Below are 16,478 nucleotides of genomic sequence, written 5' to 3'. Positions count from 1 at the left end.
CCAAGTACAGCCGGCAATCTTGACCTGAAATCTTTAGAACTTTTAGAATCACATTTATTATTATTATTTATTTATTTATTTTTCAATTATTATTTTTATTATTGCTGTTATCATTTTTTAAAATTATTTTTGCTATTATTATGCAACATTTGCCACTTGTCTAAATATATAAAAAGTGCCATAAGGAACAATATACAATTGATTCCAGAAATCGTTCCGTGAAGAAGAGTCAACAATTACCCGACTGGTCAAAATCAGGTTTTTCCACCCTGCCAGTAAGAAGCTTTTTAAAATCTTGATTATCTGATAATGCTTTTACTGAAACAGACATGACTCAGAGATTCTCAATCAAATAATCTGTTTTTCATTATGGACCCCCTCATCGGGAATCTCACTGGTAGACATGACCAACAGGACGCTACCACGGCCAATATGGAGTCCAAAGAATTTGTGAAATCTCTTTTAGTTGACAGTTTTATGACAGTTTTATTCTGCGGTCGTAATAAAAGTATTGTCCTTAATTACCCACTTGCAGCATTTCTGGAAACACGTTTGTGCATGAGCTTTTCATTTTGCGGACTATGACGTGTTTTTGCCTAATAATGAACTCTGATTCGGAATTTGTTGCAATTAGTGCAACTCTGACCTCTAATGAAAACATATTTGTAGCGAATTATAATAAGAAACCACACCTATGCAAAAATCTAATCTCCAAATGGGCTTTAAAACTTTAATGACATTCTACATCCAAAATATATAAATACATTTTGTTCCAGCACAGATGTTGAATTTCAGAAGAGCAAGCCTTTAAAAGTTGAGTCATTTTACTGGCTAGCTCACTCTCTGGGAATTTGCCCAGGGAAGTGCAAATGTTTCACTAAGTGTTTATCGTTTGTTTCACTTTCTAAGTCCTTAAAACTCAGTGTGTTATCCTTTAGAAGTAGTGACAGGATTGACATCATTACAAGGTTACGTCAGAAAGGAAAAAAATCAGTGCTGTGAGCTTAATGTGCATATTTGAAACAATAATTGGGAAAAACTAAACCAGATTATATCAACAAAATGTAATCAGTATGTTATTGTACAGCTTTCAAAAATTAAAATCAAATCAGGACTCTATTGTGTAAACAAACAAATACTAATTATTACTGGGATTATGAATATTCAATTTATTTACTTTTATTTTACTTTCTTTATATTTTATTCTTACTGGCAGGAAGAAATCTGACCATGAACAGTTTGATGTTTGCACTGTTAGCTATTAGATGAATTCAATTTATCCATTTTAAATTAAGCCCTTATATGAGTGACTGATTAAAAATGTCTATAAAAAATAAAAAATGATTTAAGTCTGGAAAAATGGTATTGCACTAAAATTCTAACTTTGGAAAGCCAAACTGTTGAGTCAAATCCCACGAATCAGTCCGAAGATATTCCATATATAGTATCCAAAGTTGTCTTCTTTAAAACGTAACAAATGTGGAATCAAACAAGTCAACTGTGTGTTTATGTGTAGCTTCAGTCCAGTCATAGTTGTGGTTGGCCGCAACGTTCCCGTCACAGTTACTGTTCCTACTGCTAGTAGACACCCAAATAATGATTCCACTGGTTCAGATGACTCTCCTCTTGAGACATCCCAACGTGAGGGGATTCCAAAGCTGTCTTGTATTTAGATGAAGGAAAAGCTCTAATCACGGGTAGTAATAAAAAAAAATTGACAGATTGTAGCATTTTGTTTCAGCTGAAAGGGCAGACACTGCAGATTCATGGCAATGATGAGTCACGGATCGTAGTGAAATTAAATGTGTTTTGATGTCGTTAAAATTGTTGTTGTGTGGCATATTTGGAAAATCTTTGTTGTCTGAAAGCCAGTATGCTAGCTGTCAACAAATAAAACTAAATCACCACACATTTTTATTTCTTTTTGTTTGGATCTGTGATAGGGAATGCTTGTGCTAGCTTCCAAGATGCTAACGAATTAGCTTCCTTGGTAATACAAATCAAATATATTTACACCACTGATTTTAAAACATAAAAAATAGCATGCTACAAACAAACTAAATCACCACACATTTTTATTTCTTTTTGTTTGTATCTGTGATAGGGAATGCTTGTGCTAGCTTCCAAGATGCTAACAAATTAGCTTCCTTGGTAATACAAATCAAATATATTTACACCACTGATTTTAAAACATAAAAAATAGCATGCTACAAACAAACTAAATCACCACACATTTTTATTTCTTTTTGTTTGGATCTGTGATAGGGAATGCTTGTGCTAGCTTCCAAGATGCTAACAAATTAGCTTCCTTGGTAATACAAATTAAATATATTTACACCACTGATTTTAAAACATAAAAAATAGCATGCTACAAACAAACTAAATCACCACACATTTTTATTTCTTTTTGTTTGGATCTGTGATAGGGAATGCTTGTGCTAGCTTCCAAGATGCTAACAAATTAGCTTCCTTGGTAATACAAATCAAATATATTTACACCACTGATTTTAAAACATAAAAAATAGCATGCTACAAACAAACATTACAACAAAACATTTATCCAAAACTTCAAAAATGTTTTCAAAGATGTGAAATAAATGTCCACTAAATCACTTTTAGGGCATCTGACAATACGGTAATGCACTCAGCTACTGAATAGACTCATACAGACTTTATTTTGGCTGTGTAAGGTCCATAATCATGTGGCGTACTGATGGAACCTCATCCATGACATTTTTATTTCTGTAAGGCAACACGTTTATTCGCCACGCAAAAATATTTGTGGGTATAAAAAGCAGAGTGAAACTTAAAGAATAATGTTTTCGTTTGCCGCTTATGTTCTGTGTCTCGTAAGGGTGGACACCATGGATGACGCTAATGGCGGCAACCAAAGTGCCGTTAAATGTATTTATTCTGCTCATGGCCTGTGTCATTACGCTGAATATTTCAAAAAAATTATACTCCATCTTATTTTTCTAGTACATTTGTCTAGGATTATTTTCATCTGTCTGATCTCTCTGTACCAGTAATGGCATGGAAGAGAAATTTGATGATGGCCAGAGACGGGAAATAACGTAACATTAGCGTAGCTACTTTTGTAGCACACACATTTTATTATGGCTAAAATAAGCCAACATAGAAAATAGACAAACACAATGTACACTGTGAAGTCATCAACCGCCATGTGTTTTTTTGTGAGGCCTTATTTTTCAGAAATTTGGTTGGCCGTTTCTCCATGGAAAACATGAATTTTTGTTAGTTTGTACTTTTATTTCCTCTGACGAACGTGTTCAAAATCCAGTCAGTAACTCCAGACATCTAATTGGAGGCATTTATGAAGCGATTTAGTCAATTTCACCGTCCCAGAGAGATGAAAGGTGTGCCAACGTTTTTTTTTTTGCAAGCTGAGGCCCAAATTTCATGGTGAAAAGCTGTGCAGGAGAATAATGAAGCTTCTGCGGTTGTCTTATTTGCATTCCCTGCTGAGATTGTTTACAAGGAGGCCTCTTAACAGGAAGCACGTAATTTCCCTGTTGATGAATGGAACATGTAATAAAATTTTAACATGCTTCTTAATCGTTATTCTCTGTTTTTAATCGTTTACATCATCATGGATGTTGTTATCCTCTGGACAAAGGCCAACAAAAAAAGCTACTGTGCCACTTAATCCGGACCAAGAATGACAACTAAAGAGTCTGCTCTTTATTTGGCAGGAAAAATAAAGTGACCAATCAGTGAGGAAGCACGTTTTTATTTGAAGCAGACAAAACAATCAGTAAATGAAACAATGAAGATATTGTGACTTAGGAAGACTGAGTGATGAGGTCATTATGATGAAAAATATTTTTGTTATGATTCAGCCTTTGGATGACTTCTGCTTCCAAACCAAAGTCTTCACTCACTCCAATAAAATAGGCATAAATGAATATAATTGTATAAAATGACAAAATATAGTGAACATCTGGCTCATCAGTTTGCTAATGGATGGATGGAGGATTAGCTTACCAATATTACGCGTCTTTTTTTGTTTTTTTTGCTAAATTACAAAAACACTCTGGATGAGGAGATCAGTAAAACACAAAATGCTGCCGATTGCTCCTGAAGACATGATCTAATTCTGTAAACCTCTCGGGCCCGTCGGTTTACTGCGTTACGCTTTGCTAAGGATCACGTTGTAATGTCATCTATGATTGCGTCGTTACAGACGTCGGTTCGTCAGCTCGTGGGTATTCGTTTGTGAGGCGGCGGCGGTCGCCAGAATTTTTCTAAAAACTTCTGCTAGAAATATTAACAGGACGACCGAGCCAAAGTGGAGTCAAAAGCATTAACAGGCTGATACCCGTTTGTGGTATGGATACTTTCTTTTCTGCGTCTCCAGAGTGAGATCAATGCTAAGTCGGTGAAGCTACCAGAGCGCTAAGTGATTTAGCAGAGGAGACTTGGATAGCTAACGTCTACCGAGAGCTTTGCGCAGAGGTATGCTTGCGAGTTTTCCATGATTGCATGTTCAAATCACAATAAATATTCCTCCATGTTGAGAGACTGAGCCCAAGGTAAAATGTTATGTTACCCCGCCAGATGCAATTAACATTTCGATTCTGGCAAGTCATGTAAAATACCTGTGAAGCAAGCTCACACCAAGACAGGACGGAAATTGAGGTTCTTGACCTCCAGCATTTGTCATTGCTGAATAAAGGATGGAAGATCTGGAACAAACACCCTGACACTTTCTTTGCTCACGTTACTTCTGGACCAGTCTGAGATCTTTGTCCTTGAAACTTTCTGACTCCCACGTGATGTTCATCATCCATGGTGTCTTCATGTTCTCATTTCAATCAACTCTCCTCTTCTCTTCTGCCGTAAACATGTTAAAGGAGTTTCATCGTTCCAAAGATGGAAACTCAGTTTGAAAACAACTCAATGCGGTCCTGACATTCTTTGAGCTGCAGATAATTTGCCGAGCAGACAGCCAGCATATGGATTTACGTTTGAGGGGCTGCCATCCACACATCCACGCTGGGAAAACACACATATATGTACACAATATAACACACACACAAAGAACTCCAAACAGGAGGCCTATCCCTCCGTGTTAATCCCTCACTTTTCCAGAAGTCTTTTTTAGAGCGAGGAGACGGGAGATGCCGGGGGGGGTCAACTCTGTTGAGTATACTTTTGGCTGTTAGTTGCCCTATTACTGCTGAGGTATAGGCACAATCAGCTTTTCCATGTGGTGGACATTCCAAACCACATCTGCTTTCAATACCTTCTCACGTCCAGCTGTTCCAGACATACTTTGTATATCATAGGCCTTTTTTGACTTGTTCCACTCAAGCTATAGGTGGGAACTTGCGCCATATGAATTCTTGCCATTCAGACACTACGTGAACAGGAGGCGGGCATGGTTCAGATGATGATTATCTTCCATCCTGAAGGTCTGATCCTCAATACTTGACCATGCGGTCAAGATACTGAACTCCAAATCGCTTCGGATGCCGAGTCATGTCAGACCTTGGTTCATAAGCTGCTTATTTCTCGAAAGATCATGTTGCATTGTCACGGGCACATGGCGAGGTTTTCCCTACTCGTGTCATCGGCTGCACATGCGCTACACGTGCGCTGGCTGGCAGATGTGCCGAAGTGATAAATCAGCATCAGTTATCAAACGCTGCTGTTTGAACCTCGTGCTCAAATGAAATTAGATGAAAATTTGAGATGAATATATGCAACCGGGAGACATGTGACTTGAGGTCCATACAGGGTCAGGGCTCTGATTTTACAACCAAATCAAAACGATTTAATTGAATCTATCTCATATCGTGTTCGTAGGAATATTTGAAGTTCACGCAGCTGCTTTCGATTCAGAACATTTTTGTATGGGCAGACGAACGGATGGATCTGATGTTCCGCTACAGGTACATTTGCCCCTGAAGCCATGGAAGCATTTTTTTTTATCTGACAGGTCACGAGAGAGTTTGACCTCCTTCAAGCAAAAAGTTTGTTGGTACTTCATGTGGTCAGCGCAGGTGTGAGGGGCCGTGGAAGAAGATCCATGCTGGGTCATTCCATGTAAAATAAATCACAGGTTTTCCTTTCACCTTTCAGATTTTCTTCTGTTTTGAGGTGCGGTTGGTTAAATGAGCGGTGTCAGAAAAGTTCCAGGACTGCTTGGAGTTTTGAATGTTTTGTGACACCAGTCCTGGAAGGGATCTTTACTGACCCATGTTATTTTTGCTGATGAAAAATTTTCTGACAAATGACTAATTATGCCAAACGTCCATTCGTCAACCACCCATCCAATTTCCAACCACACCTAAGAATTCGAAGAAAATCTGAGAGGTGAAGAGGAAATTCTTGCTTGTTTTTATACGGAAAAGCTTGCTACCGAGTCGAGAACGTCTCCTGCATAAACGACACAATTGAGAGCCACATCCTTGACATTATGATACCTTTGTAAGCCAAAATAAATCTACAAAGAGTCACTGGAAAACTAAATTTCCATTTGATAACTGCTTACATTTGCTTCTATAAATTGCTTGTGGAGAAACATGCCCATCAAGTCCCCAGGATTCACTTTAAGTCGTAGCGCTATAGTACGTCGTCCAAAACTTACATAAGAGAACAAGACATGTAGGCTGAATGGCGGGAGGAGTTTAACTTGGCAATAATCGTGGAATAAGACAGCGAGGCTGTCTTCCCTCCGACTGCAGTGAAAATATTTACTAAACTGCAAGTTCTCAAAAAAATCCTTTCAATTTAAATGCCTGCCAAATCCTTGAAAAAGTACCAGGACCAGCAATGAACGACAAGGATCGAGGAAGTTCCCCTAGCTAATTAGCCGAATGCTAACGACATTCACTTCCAAAAATACAATCAATTTTTGATTTAACTCAAACCGAAAGTTTTTTTTTTTTATAGTAGCTCCAGAACCAGCCAACTCAACACAGGTTTTCTTTCTTCTCCTTGCACTCTGAATTCCACATGCATGAAAGTATTGATTGAGCTCACATACGTGTCAGATATTAAGCACCGTTAGCTGAAAGACAAGCATATGGTCCTGTAAAAAAAAAAAAAAAAAAAAGGTAATTTCAAGGTCATTCTAAATGTAGGTCACGTTCCATTCTTTCTTCACTGTCGTGACCCACTTTTTATGTTAACGAAATTGGCCTTCAGATGTGTTTCTTCACCTTATAAATCAGAGTAAAACACTAAAATAAAAATGGAGTCCTGTAGTTGTGATTTACGGCTCATGCCGATGGGATTTTCACAATACATTGACTCCTAATTGGTCCAAAACAAGATCCAAAATAACTGAAAAAAAAATAAAATAAAACATTATATATATATATATATATATATATATATATAGCTTCAGAAAATTCCAATGGAATGACTTCACCTCAGTCCCTGACAGAACGTATGAGCTCATGATATATGGAAGCTAAATTACAGTCTGCAAAAACATCATTAATTAAGTTATACCTTACAAAGTGGAAGCAAATGAAAGAGAAATCAGTGTATTGTTTTTTTTCTCTCATCAATGTGTCTGCGACGTGGTCTGGAAATTCTATCCTCCACTGCACGAGGGCACTCACCCCTAAATCGTGCCTCCCAATGGGAGCACCGGCCGGAAAATGTCAGTCATGAGACTTTTGGATGCACAAGTCCAACTATCCAATGTTTCAGAAAACAATTTGTAAATAAATTATAAATTCTGCTTAGCAGCAAGAAATCACAGGAAGTCATTTGAATAAAAATCAGTTTCTGGACTGGTCGCCAGGCACTTATGGGGTAGTCCATCCATTTTTCTCATCATACATTATTTGTACAGTGTGCAGTCAAACAAATTGTCAACGGAATGGGAAATTGAAGTCAAACAAAACAAGAAGCAAACTTGAGGCTTGTGCGGTTTTGGTGGTTTTCAGCTGCAAAACAAAACACCCCGTTCATAAAGTGGGCACGGAATCGAATGTAGTGACACTCAGTTGGACCCAAATGTTGAAAACTAGCATGGTCAGCATGGACGGAATTCCACTTTTTCTAATTCCTTAACTGCTCCATGTATGTCCACTGTCAGTTTCCGTTAGACTCACTTTTGTGTATATAGAAGAAAATCACACTCAGGATTTCACGTTGAAACTAACAAAATAAATGTGATACACACGTGCGATATAAATATTACATAAATGTGTTTCTGAACATTTGTACTGGCAGGGCATCAGAGAGTCGCTATTTTCGACAATGACATCGTTGAAATAAATCTTTAAAAATGGACATTTATGGTCAATCTCTGCAATATCGCCTCATTATAGTCACTCCCCCTTTTTTTTCCATCGGGGGAAGCCCTCATGTCCAGACTAAAAGACATCCGGGCCGACCCAAACTCAGAAGTATGGAATCTCCTCATGTTCCCTCAAGACATAGCTTGTGCATATTTCGGGCTTTACCGTTAATGCTCAGACATGACAGCAAGAGTTATGACTGGAGGAGCGGCGGGAACCTTTCTTTCATGGGGCATGGAAAGACATGCGGCATGAGGAAGGGGAGGCCCGGCTTCCCAGAACCGTTGTACACTGTGACCCGAAACGTCTTTCTGAGAATTTTTCTTTTTTTAGTCATCCTGTAAAGTGGAGGGAAAATTCACCAAATTTGTACAATCCAGATATTTATGACACATTTGTCCACATGGAAGAATCCATTCACCTTTTTTTGTTTATTGTTTATTGAGGATCACATCTGGCTAGCACATGTAAAATTACGAAAAGACATTATCTTATAGTCATCTTAATCAACTACTCAGTTACGCTATGTTGAAATATACGAATTCACAGACGTGGGGGAAAAAAAAAAAAAACTCCGGAGGCAAAGTCTGCATGCGCCCACTTGTTGATAACTGGAAGTGATGTTTTGCAGGACATTGAAATCATTTGGTTTTCACAACTTGCGCTCTGGCCGGACAGCCGCCAATTTTAAGACGCTTAGTCACCACTTGGCAAGTGGCGACGTAACGATTCATTGATAGAAAAGAGACATTAAGACGAATACTTTACAAACAGTGACAGGTGGCACCTGTTGCTTATGCCGGGAAAAATCATTTCATAATAGTCGAAACGTCGGCCATTTGCTACTTACTCATCTTAATCCATCCATCAACTTTTGAAATTTACATTTCCTCTACATATAAATAAAATAAAAATCAACTAAACTACACAGTCCAGCTATACCACACAAACCGTCCACTTCTATATTTTAAACACGGTGTGGTGGGTGGCCAAAGTTGAACGGCAAGAAAAATAATCCAACATGGTCTGTTTTCGTTGCCTCCCAAGCAACCAAGATAACACAAAAGGTACAACGGGCACTTTATCCATCTGGTGCACATGCATTGGCTCTTACTCTGTGAATATTTGCCAGCAAATTCCACCATTATCGATTCTTATATACCAGCAACTACGATATCGGTATTTGGTACCTGGCCACACAGAGAGAGAACAAAAATATATTTTATCGATGATCAGAGCTGGAAAGAATGTTTGTTTTGAAGAACAGGTGCATCCGTCTGTGCCTGTGTACACGTGTAAAAGTACTTGTCTTGGTCTCGTGGTAGGATTGTAAAAAAAAGTGGATATTACCCAAAAGGTCTAGTCCATTTGGGGAATCCAAGCATATTTCAGTAGGGGGGGGCAGTGTTATCGCAGCCCCCCTGCTAGCTCTGCCAATGCTCTTGGCATTTAATCAATAGCTGAAAAGTGTATCAGCAACTGTGGCTCTCCTTTCCCACATATGAGGGCATCACAACTGTAAAAAAACATTCCAGCAGTGGAATAATTCATCTACTGAGCCGTCAGCATTCACAAACAACTCCTTGCCACTGCCACAAATCACATATTAAGAAGTCAGCACTTCCTTTAAGACCTTTCTCAAATGCGTCAGAGCCTCCTCAACCAGTCCAGATTCTGTTAAAGGTGAAGAGATAAAAACGAGGCAATGTTTGTGTTCGGTACATTCTTAGGCAGCGTTCCCGGGCACCGAAACTGGCCTCAGTCACAATTGTGTGCACACGAGTCAAAATATTGATGGTGTAGCCAATTCAGTGAATAAAACACATAAAAACACACGAGGAATTTTATACATAGCTCAGACAGGATAATCAATTGTATTGTTTGCGGAGATTTATCAGATGCTGTTGTGAGCATTGGAAGAATTCTCGTTACTGACTGGAAGGAGATGCTTGAGATGCTGGAAATAGAAGCGACCAGGCTTTATGAAACAGAAGGGCAATCATAAAAAAAGAAGGAGACCCTGTTCTTCACAGAGACAGCCGCAGACAAGAATGACTGGTTTCCAGGAGAACCGTCGGGGAATGACGGAGCAAAAAGCACTGGACACGAAGCAACTTTAAACAATACACGTGGTTTTTGTTTTATTGCTAAAACGCCTTTTGTGACATTTACAGTCATCAAGAAAACATAAATGTGGAAAAAAAAAAAGTCAAAACTGCAAGAATGAAGTCTTAAAATTACGCAATGAAAGATTTTAGTCCAAGAACAGAGACCGTCCAAATGTTACAAAATAAGATGGCAGTATTTGTTTTATTTATTGGACTAATTATAGTTCCTTAAGGGCAAATTAAATCATCACAATAAAGTTATAATTTTTTCCAGGAAAAAAAAGGGATAATCTTTTAAGAATGAAGTCGTAATATTGTGAGAAAACTGTGAAACTGTTAAAAGTCTTACATAATCTTCCAGCAGATGTTTTCCTAAGCACCACTACATTAACGAGCTAATATCAAGTTAATTGTTTAAAAAAAAAAAAAAAAAATCTAAAAGTGTCAAGAAAAAAAATGTGGATTTCATTATATTGTCAAGACAAAACATTCAGACAGTACAGAAACATTTTAATATTTTTACTTTTTCACTTTGGCTCCAATAGTCCTCAATTTAACAACATGTCATTGAATGCAACACAACCATAAGACGGCACGGGATTTATTCACAATTACACATCATGCTCTGATTTATACTTCCCGCAAAATATACTTAAACGTATACATTTCAGAGGCCTCGGGTATCCGTCGTGAAACAAGAGACAAACATGATCATGTGCAGTATAGACAGGGAACCCCAGAACGTGCTAAAGTGGAATAACCTTTAGCTCGAGGCAAACGTGTGCCATACAGCTACTGGAAAAAATTCAACACTTACCAGCTTTGATTGAGCAAAAACATGTGTGAGAATGTAAGGAATCCCAAAAGATAGGGCCTCACAAGTATTAGGTAGAACCTGGAAAATGAGATCATCCTAAGAAATTTGTAATGTTCATCTGGATGACAACAGTAGATGTATAGTTGTATTTAATTAGGTCATCTTTAAAAGTAGGTCAGTCGCAGTACTAATCTTAAGGGAACCTGAGTGATATCCAAATGTCTCGCCATGCTGAGGTGATGACATTCAAGTGTTATTCAGTGTGGATGTTCTGTCAACACAATAAAACGGCCAAGAATGTTCTTTCTATACACAAGCATTTCTTGGGAATTCACTGAGAATTCAGTCCTCAAGCACGTGTGGATTAAGATGGATTCCAAAAAATACGACTATGGCCTACAATAACGACCAGTCATATTTTGACAAACAATATTTATTCCTCACGATGGTGTTAAAATCGGCTATACCTTCAACCCGAAATAAAAATATAGCTTCTGCTTAAATCTTAAATCAAACTGTTACAATGCTCACCTAAAACTATGCACCATTTGTTACAAATTAAACTTTGATCTTGTAAATTGTGTATCAGATCCAGATGTACTGTAAATACCTGGAAATAAAAGATGAACTGTTGATCTCTTGGTCTCATTTTCATCTTTTGATGTCAAATCCAATTTTTTTTCAATCTATAGCAACAAAAAAAAAATTGGCCTCATCGTTTTTGGAGGGGATCCTTGTCGAACCACACATATCTTTGCTGAACGCCCGGCTTACCAGAATAAAATTCCCTCGCCGGCCATTGTGGTAAATACTGTAATTTAAGCTTTAGGGCGAAAATTATCGCCATTAAATCAAACACTAATTACTCTATTACACCAGACAGCAACATAGCAACATTGCACAAGAACAATTGTTTTGATATTTGGAGATATTCACATGACTACAAGTCCTGTGTGTTGCTAATATTTGACTCGCCTCAGGCAGGGTACACCCAGAATCAGTCAGTTGCAGTGTACACAAAAACAAGCAACCATGAATGAACAAAGGTAAAAATCCTAATCGCTCGTTCCCTGGACGACCCAACTTGACCTCATATACTGTAATTAAAGAATTTGTGTTGTATTTTTAACCATCTTGACCAATTATTAGTTCCTTGCAGCATGGCAAAAGCTTCCTCCCTAAGCCCCAAAACATGAATATTTTTATCATTATTTAAATTATGGTATTAGAGTATGTTTTTTTTATAATAATATACAGTTTTACATATTGCTATATCACTAAAAACACAATCTAAACTATTTGGGGAGCTCCTGGAACGGATTAATGTCTTTTCTATTCAATTCAATGGAGACTTATGATTTGAATGAATGGAAATGTTATGGTTATAACTTAATTGAGATTTGTATAGCCGCAGACAGTGGGAGAATAGCAAACCCACTCAACTGTCAATCAAGTCCAATATCGGTGAACCCACCCACGTCAATATGGAACAAGATAAACAAATGCAACGGGTGCCTGAGCAGTGTGTTTTTAATAACAAACATCGGCCTCCAAACTGTACACATGATGTTTCTGGCCCCAACCCAAACAAACATATGTTAACATAAACCAGTCCAAGTCTTCACGTGAGAGCTAGACATTTGGAATTATTTTTTTCCTGAGTCTGGGCCACATCAACTAAAGCGAAGGAATTCACATCGTTGGGCTCAAGGCTTCAAAGAAGAAACGGAAATGTGGGTCAGATAGAAACAATTGGAAGAGAAGAACAAGGCTGAGCCGCAAACAAGGGGGACAGGGAGGAACACATGCAGGTAATTAAGGTGGGGTGGGAAAAACACTTAAGGGGAAAGACAAAATAGACCAAAAAGCAATAAACAACTGGTTGAGGTGGCAAAAAAACTCACGCTGAGTATAATATTATATAAATATGGTATTGTGATTGTGTTGGTGGAATATGAATTACGCAGAATAATTTGAGGACAAATATGTCTCCAGATTGACAGAATGAGGTGGCATTCATCATCCAGTTGGCAGGTTTTAGGGACTGCATGGGGGCCGCATGCTGTAAAATAGTTGATGGGTATCTTGGGACATGGCAACCCCAAACGTTTCATATCATACGTTTCCACGGTCACGCCACGCACTTCTCAAAATCAGCGCTGAATTTTACGAGGCCAGGAAATGGGGTTTCCACTGCAAGTGGAGCTTGGAAATGTGTGTTGAGGGACAAGGAAATAGTTTTTGTCAGTAAAGCCCACTGGATAGTGTCATGGGGGATTTTTAATACTTCCTATCGAGACATTGTGGGATCGAATTTTTTTTGGGTGGGAAATCTTTTGATCCTTGATCCCTGATTTTATGACTAACAAAATACACGACATTAAAAAAACAGTGTAGGCTATTTAATAGCAATTCCCTGGTTAGATGCTACGCCAAACATTGCTAACTGACATGGAGCTAATTCAACATACGTATAATCTTGAGGTTTCAAACAATTTCAAAACCTGAACAAATAAGAAAGTTGTTCAAAATATTATTCATAAAGTAGATAATTCTTATTTAATATATAGCCAGGATGACTATTTTAATCTACTCCCTTTTCAATGCTAAGCTAGCCTTTGCTAACAAACATACAGAAGCTAATAAGTTTATTTGGCCTCAAAGTTGGGGAAAAAAGAACACATACACAAGAAATAAAGTTCAAATAATACATTAGATAAATAAATTATGTTATATTGAGAGTCTGCGTTGGGGGAAATGGTAATGGGGTCAGATAGTTGCAAAAAAAAGATAAGAGAGAGACTGGAATAGTCTTGGAAAGGCATACTGTATGTGCGAAAAGACGAATATCCATTAACTATCAGCACGTCATCTCTTGCCGGAATTGAACGCATTTACTGCCACTAATTTATCATTTTCTTCCATGCAATTTTCCTCACACATGTTCATCAGGCTCCAAAGGAAGAACAGTGTCTGATTCGTGGTGACGAATGCAAGCGAGCATGTTTGATACTTTTCTCAGCAATAGAAATGATCTTCTGTTACAGATAAGGTCATTTCCTCTCCTGTTTGACAGAGGCACTAGTCTCCAATGATTTATGACAGCCACTGTTCAGGCATGTGCCAGAAACAAAAAAAAAACCAACCCTTTGCAACTCGCCCATGCATCTCCTGGGAAAAATACTTTTTGACTCACAAACTTCCTAGTAAAAGCTCACTTGTGATTTCGAGACCACTTTCCACACCAAATTGTATTCCGTCTTGAGATACACAGTTTTTTGAACACCATTACGATGACCTACATTTATTTTGCTCATATAGCAAACGGATGAAGATTCAGATTAATGTGTTTAAATAACATATGGGTCAATTCAAAATTAGATGACAATTAAGGCACCCACACAAAAATAATAATAGGGCTTACCTTGAAGTTAGCTTGATTAAAAAATCATTTCTGCTGAGTCATGTATTTCACTTTTATTTTCTAATTTGTAGCATTACACATAATTAACATTTTAGTTAGTCAGTGGACATTCAGTCCTTGTGGGTTAGGGTTAGGGTTCAAATCCCACTCCTGGTAAAAACCAAAAGTTTCAAATGAACTACTCCTACCCTACCTGCATTGGAGACTTATTCTCCAACCTTCTCTTAAATTATATGTATGGCTCTGATTGATTAGTTGTAAACGATTCCGTGTTCATCATCAGCGATTATCTGGCTGATGTCTACACATTCTAAATGTGTTTAAGTGAGTCACTGTGCTCTGTGTTTTAACATGTAGTAGCTCCAGAGGCCTCTTACGCACACTTTCCACTATCGCTGTTGAAACACGGCCGTTTGTTTTACCTGAACCGCCGCTGATACATGCGGCCTCCCCCCGGGCCACTGTAAATGAGATACCACAGGAGTGGCCAGCCTACTCCCTAAAAGAAGCAAAGTTCAAACAACTTACTGCTGCAGGCGACAACATTAACAATGCTTGAAATTGTTTCTAAGGTTGAGTGTTTTGATTATAAGAACACGTAGCGTCATGATAAAACAAAACAAATGCTCAGGTTTCTTTTCAGTGAAACAAATTATATTACTAATGTAGTTTCTTGTGTTCTTCATAATTTGTTGCATAACATGCCTCACGGCCACATTGAAAATTATTTAAAAAATATCAAAACAGATTTTCATCCTATGCAATTAGTATGGTGGATTTATCCTGATCGTGGGAGGTGCTATGTAACACGCGCAGCAGTATAAACGTTTGTTATCTATGGGCTGTTTCCGCCAAAGCTATCCAGTCCATTGGCGCTTGTCAGTTGTTCCTCCCACGCTGTGAGGTCACACTCCCACCTGGCTGATATCAGCAAACATCCTTCCCACCGGGATAGAAACTCTGCCCCCACCGCCACAATGTTTTCCATTTGAATCACTGTTTTGGACCAGTGAGCAGTGTTACCGCCTTAACGCCTTTTTTGGCTATTACAAAATGTTTGCAGGTCTTTTATCACATGCTGCATGTCTAGCTTACTTTTAAATAAGATAGAGTGACTTAGATCCTGGAAACAATTCATATCAAATCTGATGATCTTGTGATTTTGTGTGAAATTTAATTATATTTACCACAAATATATACAAATACAAATATATACATATTAATTTACAGTATATTTCTTAAACTTGTGCATATATATGCACGCTGAAAAAAAAATGCTTAGCTTATAATCAACATCAACCAAATAATGATGCCATAATATTGTTTCTGAGCGGTCTAGACAAATCTCAGTATCTTGCTCACTGAGTCCCCTGGTGGCCACATTCAAAACTAACTCAACTAGCTTTAACTATTTGAAAACTAGGAGCTGCTTTGTAGAATAAACAATAATGATAAATAGACTGAGTATACCTAAGTATAAATAAAGTTGTGGAATGTTATGTTTTTATTTATACAAAAACACATGGACCAGCTTCAAAGTGTTCAGGTCATTCAGGCCCACACACATTGTCCTACAATATAAAAGTTATTAATAGCACATAGGTATATAACCGGGCCATTAAGTATTTATTTAACCGGAAACACCCCCCCTGACCCGGGTGAGTGTATGGAATATTTGTCCGCTGAGCTTGTGGAATGCATTTTTGTGCGCGTCTCGGATGTGACTGCGACGAGCCGTGTGAGGTAAGAGGCCCGGGGTCCGCCCCATCATGTGCATCTGGCCTGCTATTGGTGCAGCTCGCACCTCAGGAATGTCTCTCAAGCCTTCAAATAGTCTCCACTTGCGC

Source organism: Syngnathus scovelli, chromosome 14 (assembly GCF_024217435.2).
Source record: "Syngnathus scovelli strain Florida chromosome 14, RoL_Ssco_1.2, whole genome shotgun sequence".
Classification (NCBI taxonomy): Eukaryota; Metazoa; Chordata; class Actinopteri; order Syngnathiformes; family Syngnathidae; genus Syngnathus; species Syngnathus scovelli.
Note: the sequence above shows the minus strand (reverse complement) of the source record.